We start from the raw sequence: 19,976 nt of genomic DNA, 5'->3' as shown, positions 1-19,976 counted from the left end.
AATCTAGGCTCCAGTCCTGTAGTTAGAAAAGTAATCCATAAAGTAACTAATTTCATATAACTAGAAATTCCCATTGAGCTCAATGTTGCATTGTGTTTGAAATTATGTTGCCGATTGCAACAACTGTAACTACTGTGCTTAAAAGTCTTTTGCCTATTGACAAAGTATTTCAACTAAAGTAATTCATTCTGAAAAAGTATATTTTGTAATGTAATGTATAATGTAATTATAATGTAATTTAAAAATAAAATATCTAAAAATAAATAGTTTAAAACATGTAGTAAATCAGTATCATAACAATAAATATAACAATTAATACTTTTAAAAATGTTCATTTACATGTTATAGTTAGAAATTAGCATTTAAAAAACCTTTGATATTCACTGAAAAAAACATAGGTTTCAGACATGTTATAGTTAGGAATTAGCTTTTAAAAAAACCTTAGAAATTCAACTAACTATAACGGAGGAATTTCAATGGTTTTGTAAGAGTGAAATGTCCAGCTAACTATAACACCCCTAAAACCTATGGTTTTTTTCATTGAATTTCTAGGGTTTTTAAATGCTAATTCCTAACTATAACATGTCTGAAACCTATGGTTTTTTCAGTGAATATCCATAGGTTTCATGGACTTTATACTTAGTTGGACATTTCACTCATAGAAAACCATAGAAATTCCCTTGTAATAGTTAGCTGAGCTAACTATAACTCGCGCCCCCGCAATGCACTGCTGATGATGTCACATATTACATCATTCATGACAAGGTCAGTGACATCACTGATGACATTACTGATGACATCTCAAATGACATCACTGATGACATTATCCAGTGAATGTGTTTCTGTAAAATGTAAATATATTTTATATATGTATGCCAAGGTGTATTGAAGAATGAATGAGTGTATACGAGTCAGGATGCATGATTAAATAGATGTGTGACTGACTGTATAACTGAGTGATTAATTGTGTCTTACTTAATGCATGTGTTAGCGATTGATATAGCCATTCACACAGTTTAGGTTGTCACATGGTGTGTAAGTGGTTGCATGGTATGGTCAACAGCTAAATAAAGATCTATATGGGCTATTGATTGCTTGTCTGAGTATCTGTATGGGTGCCTGAGTGTCTGTGTGCGTGGGTGGGGATGTGACTCTGTGCAAAAATATGTGAGTGGATAATTCACTGCATATATGTGTTGAAGTCTGCATCTGTCAACGGCTGCATGGCTGGGTGAGTTTGTGTATGGATGTCTTGGTGAGTGAATGGATGCCTCAGTGGTACATGTGTGAGTAATTGCATATGTCAAAGACAGTATATGGGAGTGCAGACTCTAAAAATGACTATATGTGAGAGTGAGTGATTGTGAGAGTGCCTATTTGGACCAGTGTGTGCGTGTATTAGTTATTGTATTAGAGTGAAAGTATGTGTTAGTATATCTTTAAATAACTGAAGTGGTATGTGTATACCTGTACAGGTGAGTAAATACAAGTGTGATTCATTACTTCCATTACTGACTAGGTGTGTGAATAACTATGAATGAGAGGTGGTGTCTGAGTGTCTGTACAGATGTGTGAGTGGATATGATAATGTTGTATTGATAGCTGACTATATGTCTGAGTGACGGTATGGCTGAATGGATTGATGTCTGCGTAGACATAAGAATTAGTCAGTGGATATGTACTAACTGGTATTGGTATGTTCATGGTTTTGAAAATTATAGTCTGTATTTGACAGTGGGTGTATCAATTGTTATATTATATGAGGTGCATCAGATTGTCATCTGGATGATGTCATCATTGATGTCATCACTGATGTCATTTGAGATGTCATCAGTGATGTCAACAGTGATGTCAACAGTGATGTCACTGACCATGTTATGAATGATGCAATATGTGATGTCATCAACAGTGCATTGCGGGGGCGCGAGTTATAGTTGGCTCAACTAACAATAACAGGGGAATTTCTATGGTTTTCTATGAGTGAAATGTCCAACTAACTATAACTTCCCTGAAACCTATGTTCTTTTCAGTGTATATATATATATATATATCCAAAACAACACAGGAAGCCCATTTGAAGCAGATCCACACGAAGTTGAATAGGCACATTTCTTTATTTGCATCCATTTCCCAGCTCGATCCCCAAGCTGCTCCGGGCACCACCTTCTTACATGAGAGCCTAACGCGTTTCAGGAATTACCCTTTCATCAGAGGCAAGGTTCGAAGGTTCTGAGAAACAGTCTCTGGTCGTACACCTCTCCAAATACAAATCACCTGCCAAGTGGGCGTGGCCAATCTTGCACTGCATTCTGTGCCTTGTAGTGTACTAACCCTCTTCCCACAGTGGGGCTGCTTCTCTGACTTCTCAATAACCACTATTGTTCCCCCAGTGGGGTGAAGGGCAGCGCTGAGAGCCTTCAGAGATCGCTTTGTAGCTGCAAATTCGTGCCAAAGCAGCGCCACCTGCAAGGCGCCAGTCTTTACTTCGTTCCGTGGCAAACTCCTTGAGTGAAGCCTGCCTTGGACCCTGGTCACAGGTGGGGTCCGCCTCTCGACCGAGCAGCAGCCGAAAATTATCCAAAACAACACAGGAAGCCCATTTGAAGCAGATCCACACGAAGTTGAATAGGCACATTTCTTTATTTGCATCCATTTCACAGCTCGATCCCCAAGCTGCTCCGGGCACCACCTTCTTACATGAGAGCCTAACGCTTTCAGGAATTACCCTTTCATCAGAGGCAAGGTTAGAAGGTTCTGAGAAACAGTCTCTGGTCGTACACCTCTTCAAATACAAATCACCTGCCAAGTGGGCGTGGCCAATCTTGCACTGCATTCTGTGCCTTGTAGTGTACTAACCCTCTAGTCCTGCCTTGGACCAGGGTCCAAGGCAGGCTTCACTCAAGGAGTTTGCCACGGAACGAAGTAAAGACTGGCGCCTTGCAGGTGGCGCTGCTTTGGCACAAATTTGCAGCTACAAAGCGATCTCTGAAGGCTCCCAGCGCTGCCCTTCACCCCACTGGGGGAACAATAGTGGTTATTGAGAAGTCAGAGAAGCAGCCCCACTGTGGGAAGAGGGTTAGTACACTACAAGGCACAGAATGCAGTGCAAGATTGCCCACGCCCACTTAGCAGGTGATTTGTATTTGAAGAGGTGTACGACCAGAGACTGTTTCTCAGAACCTTCGAACCTTGCCTCTGATGAAAGGGTAATTCCTGAAACGCGTTAGGCTCTCATGTAAGAAGGTGGTGCCCGGAGCAGCTTGGGGATCGAGCTGTGAAATGGATGCAAATAAAGAAATGTGCCTATTCAACTTCATGTGGATCTGCTTCAAATGGGCTTCCTGTGTTGTTTTGGATATATATATATATATATATATATATATATATATATATATATATATTACCTACTGGCGGTCGCCAGTAGGTAGTTATAGTTGGGACCTAGCTACCATAGGAAATCCGCAGCATTCTTTTGGGAATAACTCTGGCGCCGGTTGAGGAATTTGTGTGTAATTTTTCAAAATTTTGGCCAGCTCCGCTCCGATCCTTCCCTGAAAGTTTCAGGGGGATTCGTGAAGTGGGGGCTGAGAAAAAAGGGGGTCCCAAAATGTGTTTTCCCCATGTTAATTTCCATATGACGTTCTGACAAGGCTACAGCCCGAACCGCTGAATGGAATTACGCCAAACTTTGCAAAATTGTATGACTGGTACGCAGATGTGCCTTTGCTATATTTGGTGAAAATTGATCCAGTGGTTTTTTCGAAAATTAACTTCAAAAACACATATATATCTATAGGCGCGCTTCCAGTGCTCACCGGTACGCGTACCGGGGAGCGCACCCGGCGCGCTATGGGAGTGGGCGAGCGGAAAGCTGATTGGCTGTCGACATTCTAAACAGTCCGGAGAGTCCGCCATCTTGTGTTCCGGTAGAATCGAGACACAAGAGTTGACAAAAAAAGTGGGAAATGATTAAAAGGGGGCAGGGTACACACCCCCTGACCCCCTAGGTTTTTTGAGGGGGGCCTAGAAGGACCCTGAAGGGCAAAAAAACTTTTTTTTTTGCAATTTTCGCGGGGTAAGTGCTGTGTGCGTTCCCATGTACGCTCACCGGTAAGCGCATCCAGAGCGTACCACAGGGAAAAACAGTGAAGGAAAACAGTGTTCAATAAGAATTTGGATTGCTTAGAGGTAGGGTAGGGTAGCTCTAAAAAGAGCTGTTGTGTTATGTGGGTGATTTTAGTACCTACAAGTAGGTCCCGATGCAGAGTCTAAAATTCTCTTCAATACATTCACTTCGCTACTACCTCATTAATTAGAAATAAAAATAAATAATATGTCAACTAATTTTTAATTTGTAAATATTAATTTATTGTTCAGAATTGTCATAATTTAATAGAACTTGTAGCATGTCCTCATCTGGAATATCCTCTTCAATCATATGATCAGGAATGTCCCCATTATAAGTGTGCCATGATGATTGTTGGAATTCTATTGTATCCAAACATTCGATTAATTATTCGTCAAGAGATTCATCCCAAAAATTATTTATGTCATCTCCTCCTTGTGATAAAATGGGGCTGTCGATATCCATGACATTTTGAATTTCAATAAATGTAGTTGAAATTTCAAAAGAAATTTCCTTGGTCTCCTCATTCTGATTCATTTTAATTTCAAATTTCTTGCTGTAAATTGCAGAACAAAGTAATCACTTTCATTTATTGTTTTTAGTAATACATAATATAAAAGTAGCTTAATCAAGTATTTAGTTCTTTAAAATTAATTGGGCAGTGTATATTATCAGGCAGGAACTAGAAATATAAAGCACTGCATGTGATGAAGCATATATTAATCCATAATTATAACAGAATGACTGTAAATAGCTAACAGAAACATTTTCCAAATTATCTTAAAGTGTACAACATAGGTCCTCTTACATATTAACAACTCACCTTTTTGAAAGTAGGAGAAGAGTTAGTACTGTGTAAATCAAACTCCAGAAACAATAAACAGAAAAGACAGTGGAGACTTCCTTATTTTAGCACCTAACTCAAATTGCCCCCCAAATTTTGAATCGCCCCTGGTAGTATATGTGGGCGAGGTGTGTGCACACTGATTAACACCCACTGTCACAATGATAGTTCATCCAAGAACTTATAAGGTAAATACAAAAATGCAAAGGTGCACCACACAATTGTAAATGCTACAATGTTAATAAACAGCAGACATAGATTTTCTTAGTCGTGATTTTTCTTTTATTCCAAAAAAGTGTACAGGTAAAGACACGTGTGTTCGCAGCCAACGCGTTTCGTCCTCAAGGGACTTCTTCAGGGCTGCCATAAAAACATATAGACATACAATTAAAATCCAAGTTAAAAAGAGCTCGTCTTCCAAATAGCCAGACTTAATTACAGTTGATGGCATACAAGTTTATTACAAATGACCGGTATGGTCAAGGTACATTGTAGACCTGTGCAACCAATTATTTCCTTTTTATCAGTAACTGATTTATATTCAGGATGGGAAGGCAAAAGTATAAAGTTTATTAAGCATGATGGTTCTGTTAATAAAGACCAAAACTTATAGACAAGTGGATAGATCTAGAGAGATGAATGAAGTAAGGCAGAGGGGAATAGGGGTATTAAGTTCCAGTAATAGAAAGATGTGCTACGGGGAGAGATATCAAGTGGATTATCATTAGCCAGATGTAAAGAAACAAGGGGTTACAACATACCAAGTTTTTTAGGATGTTGGCGATCGTCGTACTGGGTAGGTATTTCTTTGTAGAAGAGTGTTACAATCGTCTCTTAATTATTGGTATAAGGAAGCCTTGGGGAAGGACGGAACAGAGTCACATACTGGGTTCACCAAGGTGGAACACAGACACCTTAAGTATCCATCGTAGCATTGAGGTTTACCAGATCCAACAGTTCAAATGCTACATATCTTCAATACTGTATATGTTCAAGCTACCCAATTTTAAGCCATCTAGAGACTCAGCAGGACTGCAGATATGCTGTATTTCTCAATAATAATATTTTAATACTAAAAACACTGTGTTTATAAGGGGATAAAACCTATATTCACAATGCCCTTATTAATTTTCAGTGAGTTCAAACAGCCTTGAGTCTAAATCATATCTATGTAACTTGATCAAGGTGCCTAGTTGATGAGGCCCCGTGCGTATATGATAACGCAACAAAGCACTCTATTCTGGTGCCCCAGTATGTGGAGACACAGTATTAATGTGTCATTATTGTAAGAGATGTCTACAGACTTAAGTTATGACTCACCCTGGGATTATCCTGGCACTCGAATAGATAGTCAGAATGTCAATCGTCCTGGAAAATTCTACTGCAATATATCTATAAGTAATCCGGAAAGAACCATAAGTGAGTTTGGTGATGCTGGTTAAGTCTGACCTGTATCTGGTAATATATCGACAATTGGGGGTAGCTATATGATCTTACCTTTCTTTTTGCTGTATAGATAAATATTTGAAGGAGGATAAGCATAGGAAAATGATAATTCCCTCTGGGATGACTCTGAAAAGAAAAAGGGGGGGAGACCACATATTGTGGTTGTAAATCCAATTCGATAATACGGTCATGTGATTCAAGCTAAGGATGTTCTTTTATTATTTTATTTTAAAAATGTTTTTCAGAACCAAGTTTCTGATGAGAGCAAGTATCTCTGTCACCTGGGTATTATCGCTTTTAAGATTTAGTGAGTTTGAGCAACCCCCAAATCGATACCTTGTGTATATTTCCAAAGATTGTATTCATTAACTTAGTAGTAACAAGCAGACTTAAGAATGTAAATGAAGATAACCTCCTCAATATTTAATGGGGACCAGTAATGTAAACTGGTAAGATTAGGCTCAGGGTGCAATCTGGGCCAATGCTTTAAAAGAATATCGATATATAGTCATAAATGTTATGTTTGTAGTCAAGTTGAATACATAGGGGCTGTCCCCCTGGGGGATGGGACCTATTTCTAATTTTTTTGTCCTTAAACCACTAGTAAAACCAAAAGGTGTTCTACTCCTACAGCGCTTACCTTGTTCAAGTCCTAAGTCCTCTGCATCCTCCTTCTTCGTATCTCGCCTCGTCTGAACGCGGCTTCCTTCCCGAGATGGGGTGTGAGATGTAAAACATTCTCTCTCGGTATTTATAGCAGACCTTATTGAAAATTGGAGTAACCTGTGTTCTAATTTGCCTCTCTCGTCGTGTCATGTTTGCCCTTTTGATAAAGTAATGAGGGCTTTCGCCATCAGTGTCGGCCATGTTGGTGGAGTAATGAAGGCTTTCTCCATCAGTGGCGGCCATGTTTGTCAAGTTTACGGTTCTAATGGAAATGACAGATATTATCCTGTCAAAGAACTTTTTTCTTCATGACTTAATCTGGTTCCAGCAAATACAGGGCACGGCAATGGGGTCCAGGTTTGCCCCCGCTTATGCCGGACTCTTCATGGGCTGGTTCGAGCGGGAGCATGCCTGGGGCCGACATGCTGCGCAGTGGTCAGATCATGTGATATTCTGGGGCAGGTACATTGATGATGTCATCATTCTCTGGAATGGACCTGCCACAGAACTACTGTCATATTATGAGTACTTAAATGACAACCCATATAATGTTCGATTCACCATGGAATTCAGTGACAAACAGATTAACTTTTTAGATGTAACATTCTTCATTGAGAACAACAAAATTAACAGCAGGACCCATAGAAAAACAACAGCGTGCAACAGTATGCTACATTTTAAAAGTTCACACCCCCGTCATGTCATTGAAAACATATCATATGGGGAGATGCTCCGTATGCGGCGAAATTGTAGCACGGAGGATTCCTTCATTACTAACATAGATGAAACGGAAAAACGATTCTTAAAGCAAGGTTACCCACCTAAAATACTGAGGAAGGCCAAGGAAAGAGTTAATAAGGTTAAAAGGGAAACTACCCTTGTGACCATGCCCCATAAGAATCAACACAATGCCCCGGTAGCCTTTGCCACCAAATACACTGATGAAAACAGCAGAATTTACAACACCTTAAGAAAACATTGGCACTTACTAACTGAGATACCAAGTCTGGCCAAGATTGTACCAACAAAACCAAAGGTTACATACAGACGAGGACAAAACTTGAGATATATGCTGTGCCCAAGTTATATAACCACAGAAAAGAAAAAACCATGTTGGCTCCTACCAAAGACTGTGGGTTTTTACACCTGCAGAGGATGTAATGTCTGTAAATTGGGCAGAGACAAAACAAAAGAGTTCTGCTTCAATACACCCAAGACACATCAGATTAAACACCTAATCAATTGCAACACGACCTTCGTAATATACATAGTGGGTTGCCCCTGTGAGAACATCTATGTAGGCAGCATGAAACGATCCCTCAAATTGAGGATCCAAGAGCATGTTCGTGCACGCCGCAATGGAGATCACAAGTATGCTATGACTTTTCATATGCAAGAAAAGCACAAACCCGAAGATGATTTGTGGTTCTTGGGGATTGATCATGTACCTGTACACCCACGAGGTGGAGACAGGATTCTGGCCCCTCGAAGAAAGGAAACAGAATGGATCTGCAGATTGAGAAGTGTAGAATTGGGTCACAATTATGATGACGAAATGCATCACTTACTGGGGTAAACTCCCATTCTACGGCACTTCCCTGCAGAATGAAGAAAACCTTTCTAACTCACAATACAACATAAGGACTACTACTAGTGATTCTTGAAGAGCAATTAGACCTTAAGATGAACAGGAGTCTATATTAATATAGTAAAGGTCCATATAACTATGCCTGTTGGTAATCAACGACTTCAAAATGCATGTAACATGGATGATAGAATGTTTTTCTAAATGACATGGTATAACATGCAAGTGTTGTGCTTTTCTGCTCTTGCGGAATTATTAAGAAAGGTACATAATGTGCCATATAAGAGTTACTGATATGTAGAATCGTTCTGCATAGATATAGAAAATCGATCAAAACTGTTGTCATTCACTGTACTCATTACTAAATGTCATTATTACGTATGCCAATGCTATTGGGGAGTTAGTATGTCCCCACGTCCAACGATGTAACCGTATTCATTACTTATTATAAACTTGCTTTTGCTATTGATGGTTCTAGTATCAGCAGCAATATATTAATAGCACATAAGGGGATTAGATTTTTTTTTTTTTGTTGCAGTCAAAATACTTTCTGACCCTTGCTCTTCAACCTTCTTATCATTCCCCTTTCTTCTGTCATCTCTAACCAAGGGGGACAGCTTACTAAGTTTCTGGGGATTCCGCTCCCTCTTTGCCACTAATTATATCCCCTCTTTCCAAATCCACCTACAATGTGTGGACTGTCGCTGTAACATTGAGGAGCTCCCCTAACTGATTAATATCGGAGCTACCTTAAATGTATATGCCACTCTAGACCCTCCAATATGGCTGACGTTTACCTCGTCGGTTTCCATGTTTGTGATCATACCACACACCCGTATGGAATGATTCGTTGAGCATATTTATCACGAGGAATGACTTTTTAAAGTCTTATAACTTACATCAACAATCTCAATATATTCAAATCAACGTCTGCCTTATGAGACTTTGAGGGCAGATAGAATTGATTGTTTTACGCTCGAAATTAAATAATACACACGCTTAAGAAATAATAAGAATATGTTTCGTCTCAATATCACACATATTAGGGAACATAATTATATTAGCGCAATAAGGGTTGTTATCCGTTCCGGGCTTATATAATATGGCGATTCTCCTCTCGAGGCCAGCCACTTGCCCTACTTGAAATGGCCGACACGTAATATCAGTGGCACGGACATTAACAAAGCGATTGGCTGACTTTGGCCACATTCAGAAATAAATACAAACTTAAAAAATCTAATAAATAAATCAGTGACGCGTGCGCTTTTAACACCGAAATGCTAACCAAGTGAGGATTAGGACACATCTCCATAAATAAAAAAAATTCCGTAAACTTGACAAACATGGCCGCAACTGATGGAGAAAGCCTTCATTACTCCACCAACATGGCCAGCACTGATGGCGAAAGCCCTCATTACTTTATCAAAAGGGCAAACATGACACGACGAGAGAGGCAAATTAGAACACAGGTGACTCCAATTTTCAATTAGGTCTGCTATAAATACCGAGAGAGAATGTTTTACATCTCATGCCCTATCTCAGGAAGGAAGCCGCGTTCAGACGAGATGAGATACGAAGAAGGAGGATGCAGGGGACTTAGGACTTGAACAAGGTAAGCGCTGTAGGAGTAGAACACCTTTTGGTTTTACTAGTGGTTTAAGGACTAAAAAAATTGAAATAGGTCCCATCCCCCGGGGGGACAGCCCCTATGTATTCAACTTGACTACAAACATAAAATGTATGACTATATGTCGATATTCTGTTAAAGCATTGGCCCAGATTGCACCCTGAGCCTAATCTTACCTGTTTACATTACTGGTCCCCATTAAATATTGAGGAGGTTATCTTCATTTACATTCTTAAGTCCGCTTGTTACTACTAAGTTAATGAATACAATCTTTGGAAATATACACAAGGTATCGACTTGGGGGTTGCTCAAACTCACTAAATCTCAAAAGTGATAATACCCAGGTGACAGAGATACTTGCTCTCATCAGAAACTTGGTTCTGAAAAACATTTTTAAAATAAAATAATAAAAGAACATCCTTAGCTTGAATCACATGACCGTATTATCGAATTGGATTTACAACCACAATATGTGGTCTCCCCCCCTTTTTCTTTTCAGAGTCATCCCAGAGGGAATTATCATTTTTCTATGCTTATCCTCCTTCAAATATTTATCTATGCAGCAAAAAGAAAGGTAAGATCCTATAGCTACCCCCAATTGTCGATATATTACCAGATACAGGTCAGACTTAATTAGCATCACCAAACTCACTTATGGTTCTTTCCGGATTACTTATAGATATATTGCAATAGAATTTTCCAGGACGATTGACATTCTGACTATCTATTCGAGTGCCAGGATAATCCCAGGGTGAGTCATAACTTAAGTCTGTAGACATCTCTTACAATAATGACACATTAATACTGTGTCTCCACATACTGGGGCACCAGAATAGAGTGCTTTGTTGCGTTATCATATACGCACGGGGCCTCATCAACTAGGCACCTTGATCAAGTTACATAGATATGATTTAGACTCAAGGCTGTTTGAACTCACTGAAAATTAATAAGGGCATTGTGAATATAGGTTTTATCCCCTTATAAACACAGTGTTTTTAGTATTAAAATATTATTATTGAGAAATACAGCATATCTGCAGTCCTGCTGAGTCTCTAGATGGCTTAAAATTGGGTAGCTTGAACATATACAGTATTGAAGATATGTAGCATTTGAACTGTTGGATCTGGTAAACCTCAATGCTACGATGGATACTTAAGGTGTCTGTGTTCCACCTTGGTGAACCCAGTATGTGACTCTGTTCCGTCCTTCCACTAGGCTTCCTTATACCAATAATTAAGAGACGATTGTAACACTCTTCTACAAAGAAATACCTACCCAGTACGACGATCGCCAACATCCTAAAAAACTTGGTATGTTGTAACCCCTTGTTTCTTTACATCTGGCTAATGATAATCCACTTGATATCTCTCCCCCGTAGCACATCTTTCTATTACTGGAACTTAATACCCCTATTCCCCTCTGCCTTATTTCATTCATCTCTCTAGATCTATCCACTTGTCTATAAGTTTTGGTCTTTATTAACAGAACCATCATGCTTAATACACTTTATACTTTTGCCTTCCCATCCTGAATGTAAATCAGTTACTGATGAAAAGGAAATAATTGGTTGCACAGGTCTACAATGTACCTTGACCATACCGGTCATTTGTAATAAACTTGTATGCCATCAACTGTAATTAAGTCTGGCTATTTGGAAGACGAGCTCTTTTTAACTTGGATTTTAATTGTATGTCTATATGTTTTTATGGCAGCCCTGAAGAAGTCCCTTGAGGACGAAACGCGTCGGCTGCGAACACACGTGTCTTTGCCTGTACACTTTTTTGGAATAAAAGAAAAATCACGACTAAGAAAATCTATGTCTGCTGTTTATTAACATTGTAGCATTTACAATTGTGTGGTGCACCTTTGCATTTTTGTACAAACTCCAGAAATTGAGCACCCAAAATTCCTCTCAAAAGTTCCTCAGACAGGAGTATCACAAAATGGCCGTGTTTTCCTCTCATTTAAGATATATTCATAACCAATCATACTTCATCACACACAAATTCAAAATGAAAGTAACATTTTGATTGGTTCTAAATTTCAATACTTTTAAATGTGTTTTCCCCATGCAATTTTCTATAGGACATTTAGACACGGCTACAGCCTGAATGGCTGAATGTAAGTATACCAAACTTGGTAAAATGATAGGCACTGGTACGTAGTAGGGCCTTTTCCATATTTGTTTGAAATTGCTCCGCAGAAGACATCAATAAAGGTGTATATGCTGTCATTGGATGTGAAGGCTGTCTGGTGAAACAAAGAAAAGGCCATTTGATTAATCATCGAAAATTGAGTTGTGAATCTCCAGACAAAAGGGAATTTTATTACTTAGCTCTTTTGCAACTCTTTAAGCCTTGGCGTACAGAAGAGGTACTACTTGGAGATTTTCTTACTTATGAACATTCATTCAATGCAAACAAGGATACCATAAAATGTCCTGTTTTTTCAAATTATCTACAGATGTTGAATGAGGAAATACAGCAAGAAGCTACAATTGCAGCAGAGATTGCTAGAGACAGTTCTCAAGATAGTCAGAGTTCTGCTTCATTGAGTCAGGATCCACTAGGAGGACCAATTATACAAAATGAAGCTGCCACTGCCATGGATGAAGTTGAAAGAGCCATGGAACAAGCTCAGGAGGATGGAGTTAACTTAGAAGATTTGGAAAAAGAACTAAACGTTGAGTAGAGACAAATATATGACGAAGTCACAGAACACATTGAGCATGGTTTATCTCATGAGAAAAAAGAGTGCTCATGTACATCATTTATACCTGTCCGACTGTACGTGAGTGGAGAAGCAGGAACTGGAAAAAGTTTCCTGATTAAAGCAATTGCAACATATCTGCAGAAAAGAACGGAGTCATCGCTCTCTTGTGTTGTTACTGCTCCAACTGGGTTGGCAGCAAACAACATTAAAGGGATTACTTTACATCGCTTATTGATGCTGCCAGTAGAGCATGATAATAAATTACAATACCACAAACTATCTGGAGAAGCTTGTTGTGAAGTTTCTAGAGTCCTAAAGAAAATGAAACTTCTTATCATTGATGAAGTAAGCATGGTATCAAATGTAATGCTTGCTTTTGTCCATTTAAGAATGCAAGAAATTCTTAAAACAGACTATGATGTGTTATTTGGAGGCAAACACATCATTGGTTTTGGAGATCTACTGCAACTAACTCCAGTGAAAGGACAGCCAGTGTTTAAAATGCTCACGCATGAAGATACCAGGAAGTGCTTAGGAAGCATTGGAAATGTTAACATATGGGTACATTTCAAATATGCAGTACTGCTTCAAAATATGCGACAGGCAAAGGATGAAGATTATAAAAATATTCTACAAGATGTAAGAATTGGAAAACTAACTGAGCATGGCAAAGAAGCTTTACATGGACGATTAATTTCAAATTTGTTTCCAAATGAAAATATTCTCCCAGAGAATATTTTTATGAAAATTCCTGAAAACAAATCTGTCATATGCTTGATGCCAACTCTGCAAGAATGTTCAATCTTCAACAACAAAATGTTAAAGTTGGAAAATCAAGAGATTGTGAAACTGGAAGCTATTGATAAAATCGAACATGAAGGAGCAACTATTATTTTGTCAGAAAAGTGGAAATCAAAATTGGATTCTTTAGAAAAGGCAATATCTAAAACTGCTGGTTTGGAAAAGACTCTGTATGCATCTTTAAATTGTCGTATAATTTTACGACATAATTTATATGTGGAAAGAGGTTTAGTAAATGGAGCAATGGGTCATGTTGTGGATTTTGTGAATTACCGAAATAGAGATGGAATTGAATTTATAAAAATTAAATTTGATGGTATTGAAGAAGTACAACAAATCAGTCGATTTTCTGCCCGATTTTTGCTTGTGAAAGATTTATATGTCCGCAGAAAACAGTTTACTGTTTCTTTGGCATATGCAGTGACTATTCATAAATCTCAAGGTTTAAGTGAAGATAGTGCTTTAGTGAATATTGGAAGTTCTGTGTTCAAGGAGGGTATGGCATATGTTGCTTTATCTCGAGTTAGAACTTTATCTGGATTGTACTTGATTGATTTTGATGACACAAAGATTAGTGCAGATCTAAAGTGTGTAAAAGAATATAATAGGCTAAGAAGAGAGTATGCGCCAAATTTACCTCAATATCCTCTATTTGAAAAGCGTGTAGTAGGCCGAAAAAGAAGAAATTAGAAAAATTGTAGTGAAGTTGTAGCAAAAAGAAAAAAAGTAGATGAACCAGTAATTGTAAGCAGAAAGGAAAAGGATTCAGTTAAAGATGTTGTTGGATTTCAGTTTGAAAACAGTTCTGATGTCAACTGCTACGCTAATGTTGTGGTTAATGTTGTTTTTTTTCTCCAAACTGTACAAGAGCAGATTGCTGAAAATCGAGATCAAAGATTTTGTTGTTTGTTGAATTCTGTGTTTGAGAAATGTAGCAGTGATAGAACAAAAATACATAGTGTTTCTTAAATTCGAAATGTTTTAGACATATGTTCTGGTCTAAATCAATTTTCACAGAATATTCAGCAAGATTGTCAGGAATTTCTAATGTATATGCTTGTTGTATTGCAAGATGAAGGTGTAGATGTAGAAAATCTTTTTGGCTTTTCTTATAAATGGCAACATGACTGCGACAATTGCTCCTTCTCAAGTAGTACTACAATAGAAACTGAAATATTTATATATTTGACTTTACCTGACTGCAAATCAGTGTCTTTTAATAATCTAGTTAGAGAAGCAAATCAAAACATGGTCTGTACTCGATGTAAATCTGCAATGCTATCAACATTATTTATACAAAGTTATGGACAGTATGTAATTTTAATGTTCCAACGATGTAGACCTGATGGAACTAAATTGACAACTTTAATAAAAAAAATTGTGGCTTCTCAATTGTCAATTTCAGGAAGAACCTTTGCAACTGCAGCAGTTATTTACCATGATGGTCCTTCTACAACATCAGGACATTACACAGCTTATTTAAAATGTCAAAAAGGCTGGAGTAACTGTGATGATACTCAATTGATAATTGACTTTCAAACAATTGACTTACAAAAGTCTTACCTAGTGTTCTTACAACCGAAATTTTAGGGAAGGTAACTGGCCTATGAAGATTGGAGCAGTTAATAAAATTTAGTTTGATGTTCAAAATTACTTTCCGAGTGAGAGTGCTGAAGATAATAAAAAACATGTAGTTGTCATAGAGGTAGTATAAGTGTATCACGTAGTGTGTGATGTGAGTATTGTAGGAAATATTAATGAAAAGTAAGCGAGGAGTTGGAAATAAAACTATTGTTTCATAATATAAAAGATGTTGGAGCTTTTCTTTCAGAAACTCGGGTAAATGGGAGATTAAGAACACTCTTGAGTAATTTCCAAAGAAAAGGACTTTCCATATACTATTTGGCCTCGTGGAAGAGTACATGGATCAAAAGTGACTTAAGATAAGTTTTTTCTAAATTTTACATTATTTATTCAAACATGGAATGGATTTTTTAAACACAATCATTTTGCTTGTGGTTTTTTTTGCCCGCTGTCATATGATGAGTAGTATTGAAGTCACTGTTTTAAGTGAAATTCAATATATTCTGAGAACAGCAAAAATAAACCATATAACATGTTGTACGAATTATTTTGTATTTTGTATTCTCAAATATATATTATTCTCCCCTTGTCTTATGCTCACTCACCTTTTTCCACCCTTTATCACTCCTCTTAACTCACCCTCACTAGCCTTCTCTCACTCTCCCTGACCTCCCTTTCCTTATTCCACTTTCCTCACTTATCCTCATTCTCTATTTCTTCACTGCCCTTTCCCTCTCTCCCATCCACCACTTTCCAGCTCTCAGTCACTCTACTTCACTCCCGCTCCCCTTCTTTTCTTTCTTTGCTTCCTGAATAATTCCCGTTGTCTCACTAACCTTACTCCACTTCACTCACTCCTTCTTTCACTCCCTCTGTCCTCTCACATCCTCGCTCTTCTTACCTCACTCCCTCTCTCTTAGCCTCACTCTCTCGGTCCCCTCACTCTCTCACTCTTCTTCCATGACGGTCACTCCCTATAACTCACCCACACTCCCTCACTTACCTTTCTTAGCTCCCTTACTCAGTTCTTTTCTCTCACTCTTTCCTTCACTACCTCTATGTCCTCACTCCCTCAGTCCCCTTGTCTTATAATCACTCGCCTTTATCCACTCTCTATCACTCATCTTTCCTCAACCTCACTAACCTTCTTTCAGTCTACATCACCCTCCTTCCCTTACTCCACTTCCCTCAGTTATTTTCATTCCTCATGTTTACTGACCTTTCCCTAACTCCACTCCCACACTCAACTTCTTTCAGTCTCCCTTCTTCACTTCCCTTCCCCTCTCTTTCTTTCATTTGCTCCCTCACTCATTCTTCTTCCTTTACTCACCTTACTCAAATTCTCTCACTCCTTAAGTCACTGTCTCTGTCCTCTCAGTTCCTCAGTCCCCTTCCCTCAGTCCCTCTCTTTTAGCCTTACTTTCTCCGTCCCTTGAGTCTCTCACTTCTCTTTTGTCTCATTCACTCCCTATAACTCACTCACACTCTCTCACTTACCTTTCTTTGCTCTCTCACTCAGTCTCTTTTTGTCTCTCTTTCTTTCACTACCTCTATGTCCTCACTCCTTCACTCCCCTTGTCTTATTCTCACTTGCCTTTATCCTCCTTCTATCTTCCCTCTTTCCTCAACCTCACTGCTCTTCACTCACCCTCCCTCACCCCTGTTCCCTTACTTCGGTTCCTTCAGTTATCCTCATTCATCTGCCTTAACTCCCCTTCCTCTTTCTCTCTTCGAGCACTCATCTATTCCAAGTCCCTTTGCTTCACTTCTCTTCCCCTTCTTTCCTTCCTTTGCTCCCTCAGTCATTCCCCTTCCCTCACTGACCTAACTCCCCTTTATTCACTCTTTTTCTCACTCCCTCTATTCTCTCATATTCTCACTTGTCTTCCCTCACTCCCTCTCTGTTACCGTCATTTCCATTGTCCCCTCACTGTCTTACGACCCTACATTCACCCTCACTCACATTCCATCCCTCAATGTCATGAATCCACCATCAATCACTCCGGCTTCCCTGTCACTCACTCCCCTTTCTTTACTCTCCTTTCTTTCTTTAGTTTTCCCAATGCACATTCCTTTACAATCTTACTCACTTTCACTTCATTTCTCTCTCTTTCTCTTGTTCTCTATCACTGAGTGTATCCATGACATTTTCCTCTTAGTAATTTGCTTGCCCACTATTTCTTTTTTACTCTCTCTAACTTTCACCATTTCTTTGTTTTCCTTTCTGAGTCCTTCACTCCTACTTTCTCTCTTACTACCCTTTTATGACTTTTAATCTCCTGCTTTCTCTCTTGTTTTGTAAAATATATATTATAAATATTATAACTTACTTTTTTTTCTCTTTCACTAGTATTAAATTTACTGAAAATATGTAAGTAAGTTTACATTACTTATAAGGTAAGTTTGACATACAAAATTTAGTTTTTTAACACTCTTTTCCTTAATCTCACTACTGTTCTCTCACCCACCCACACCCCCGTTCCCTTACTGCGCTTCCCTCACTCATTCTCAATCCCCATGTTTACTTCCCCTTTCCTCACTCCCCTCCCACACTCACCTTCTTTCAGACCTTCTCCTTTATTTCTCTTCCTTTCTCTTCCTTTCCTTCGCTCCTTCACTCTTTTCCCTTAACCTCACTACTGTTCTCTCACCCACCCACACCCCCGTTCCCTTACTGCGCTTCCCTCAATTATTCTCAATCCCCATGTTTACTTCCCCTTTCCTCACTCCCCTCCCACACTCACCTTCTTTCAGACCTTCTCCTTTATTTCTCTTCCTTTCTCTTCCTTTCCTTTGCTCCTTCACTCTTTTCCCTTCCCTCATTTTCCTTACTCCACTTCACTAACTCCTTCTTTTACTCCCTCTGTCCTCTTACTCCTGCACTCCCCTTCCCTCATTCTTTCTCTGTTAGCGTCATTCTCTCCGTCCTCTTAGTTTCTCACTCCTCTTCTGTCACGCTCACTCCCTATAACTCAGCCACACTCCCACACTCACTTTCTTTCAGATCTCCTTTTTCACTTCCCTTCCTGTCTCTTCCCTTCCTTCGCTCCTTCACACTTTTCCCTTCCCTTACTCTCCTTACTCCACTTCACTAACTCCTTCACTTACTCCCTTTGTCCTCTTACTTCTACACTCCCCTTCCATAATTCTCTCTCTGTTAGCCTCATTCTCTCCGACCTCTTAGTCTCTCACTCCTCTTCTGTCACGCTCACTCCCATTAACTCAGACACACTCCCTCACTCACTTTCTTTGAGACCTCCTGTTTTACTTGCCTTCCTCTCTCTTCCCTTCCTTCGCTCCTTCACTCTTTTCCCTTCTGTTACTCTCCTTACTCCACTTCACTAACTCCTTCTCTTACTCCCTCTGTCCTCTTACTTCTACACTTCCCTTCCCTCATTCTCTCTCTGTTAGCCTCATTCTCTCCGTCCTCTTAGTCTCTCACTCCTCTTCTGTCATGCTCACTCCCTATAACTCAGCCACACTCCCACACTCACTTTCTTTCAGCTCTCCTGTTTTACTTCCCTTCCTGTCTCTTTCCTTCCTTCACTGCTTCACTCTGTTCCCTTCTGTTACTCTCCTTAGTCCACTTCACTAACTCCTTCACTTACTCCCTCTGTCCTCTTACTTCTACACGTCCCTTCCCTCATTCTCTCTCTGTTAGCCTCATTCTCTCGTTCCTCTTACTCTCTCACTCCTCTTCTGTCACGCTCACTCCCTATAACTCAGCCACACTCCCTCCCTCTTACTCCCTTTGTCCTCTTACTTCTACACTCCCCTTCCCTCATTCTCTCTCTGTTAGCCTCATTCTCTCCGTCCTCTTAGTGTCTCACTCCTCAGCCACACTCCCACACTCACTTTCTTTTAGCTCTCCTGTTTACTTCCCTTCCTGTCTCTTCCCTTCCTTCACTCCTTCACTCTTTTACCCTCTGTTACTCTCCTTACTCCACTTCAAAAACTCCTTCTCTCAATCCTTCTGTCCTCTTACTAACTCACTCCCCTTCCGTCACTCTCTCTCTGTTACCCGCATTCTCTCCGTCGTCTTAGTCTCTCACTCCTCTTCTGTTACACTCACTACCTATTACTCAGCCACACTCCCTCACATATCTTTCTTTCCTCCCTCACTGAGTCCTCTTTTCTCACTCTTTCCTTCACTTCCTCTGTCTCCTCACTCCCTCACTCCCCTTGTCTCATGCTCAGTTGCCTTTATCCACTTTCTATCACCCCTCTTTCCTCAACCTCACTGCTCTTCGCTTACCCTTCCTCACCCCCGTTCCCTTACTCCGCTTTCTTCCCCGCATTCCCCATGTTCACTCCCCTTCCCCTCATTCACCTCCCACACTCACCTTCTTTCAATCCCCCTACTTCACTTCCCTTCCCATCTCGTCCCTTTCTTAGCTCCCTCACTCATTTTCCTTTCCTCTCTCACTGCACTCCACTTCACTCAGTCCTTTTGAATTTGTAAAGAATACAGCTCTTTTTGGAGAATTTGAGGTAGTTCTAAAAAGAACTGTTTTTTTCTTCTTTTTTGGTATTTTTTTCTCAACAAAAACAAAAATAGGGAATGCCAAACTGCTCAACAGGAGCA

This window comes from Lissotriton helveticus, chromosome 7 (genome assembly GCF_964261635.1).
Source record: "Lissotriton helveticus chromosome 7, aLisHel1.1, whole genome shotgun sequence".
Classification (NCBI taxonomy): Eukaryota; Metazoa; Chordata; class Amphibia; order Caudata; family Salamandridae; genus Lissotriton; species Lissotriton helveticus.
The sequence above is the reverse complement of the archived record's forward strand: the minus strand, read 5'-3'. Positions refer to the sequence as shown.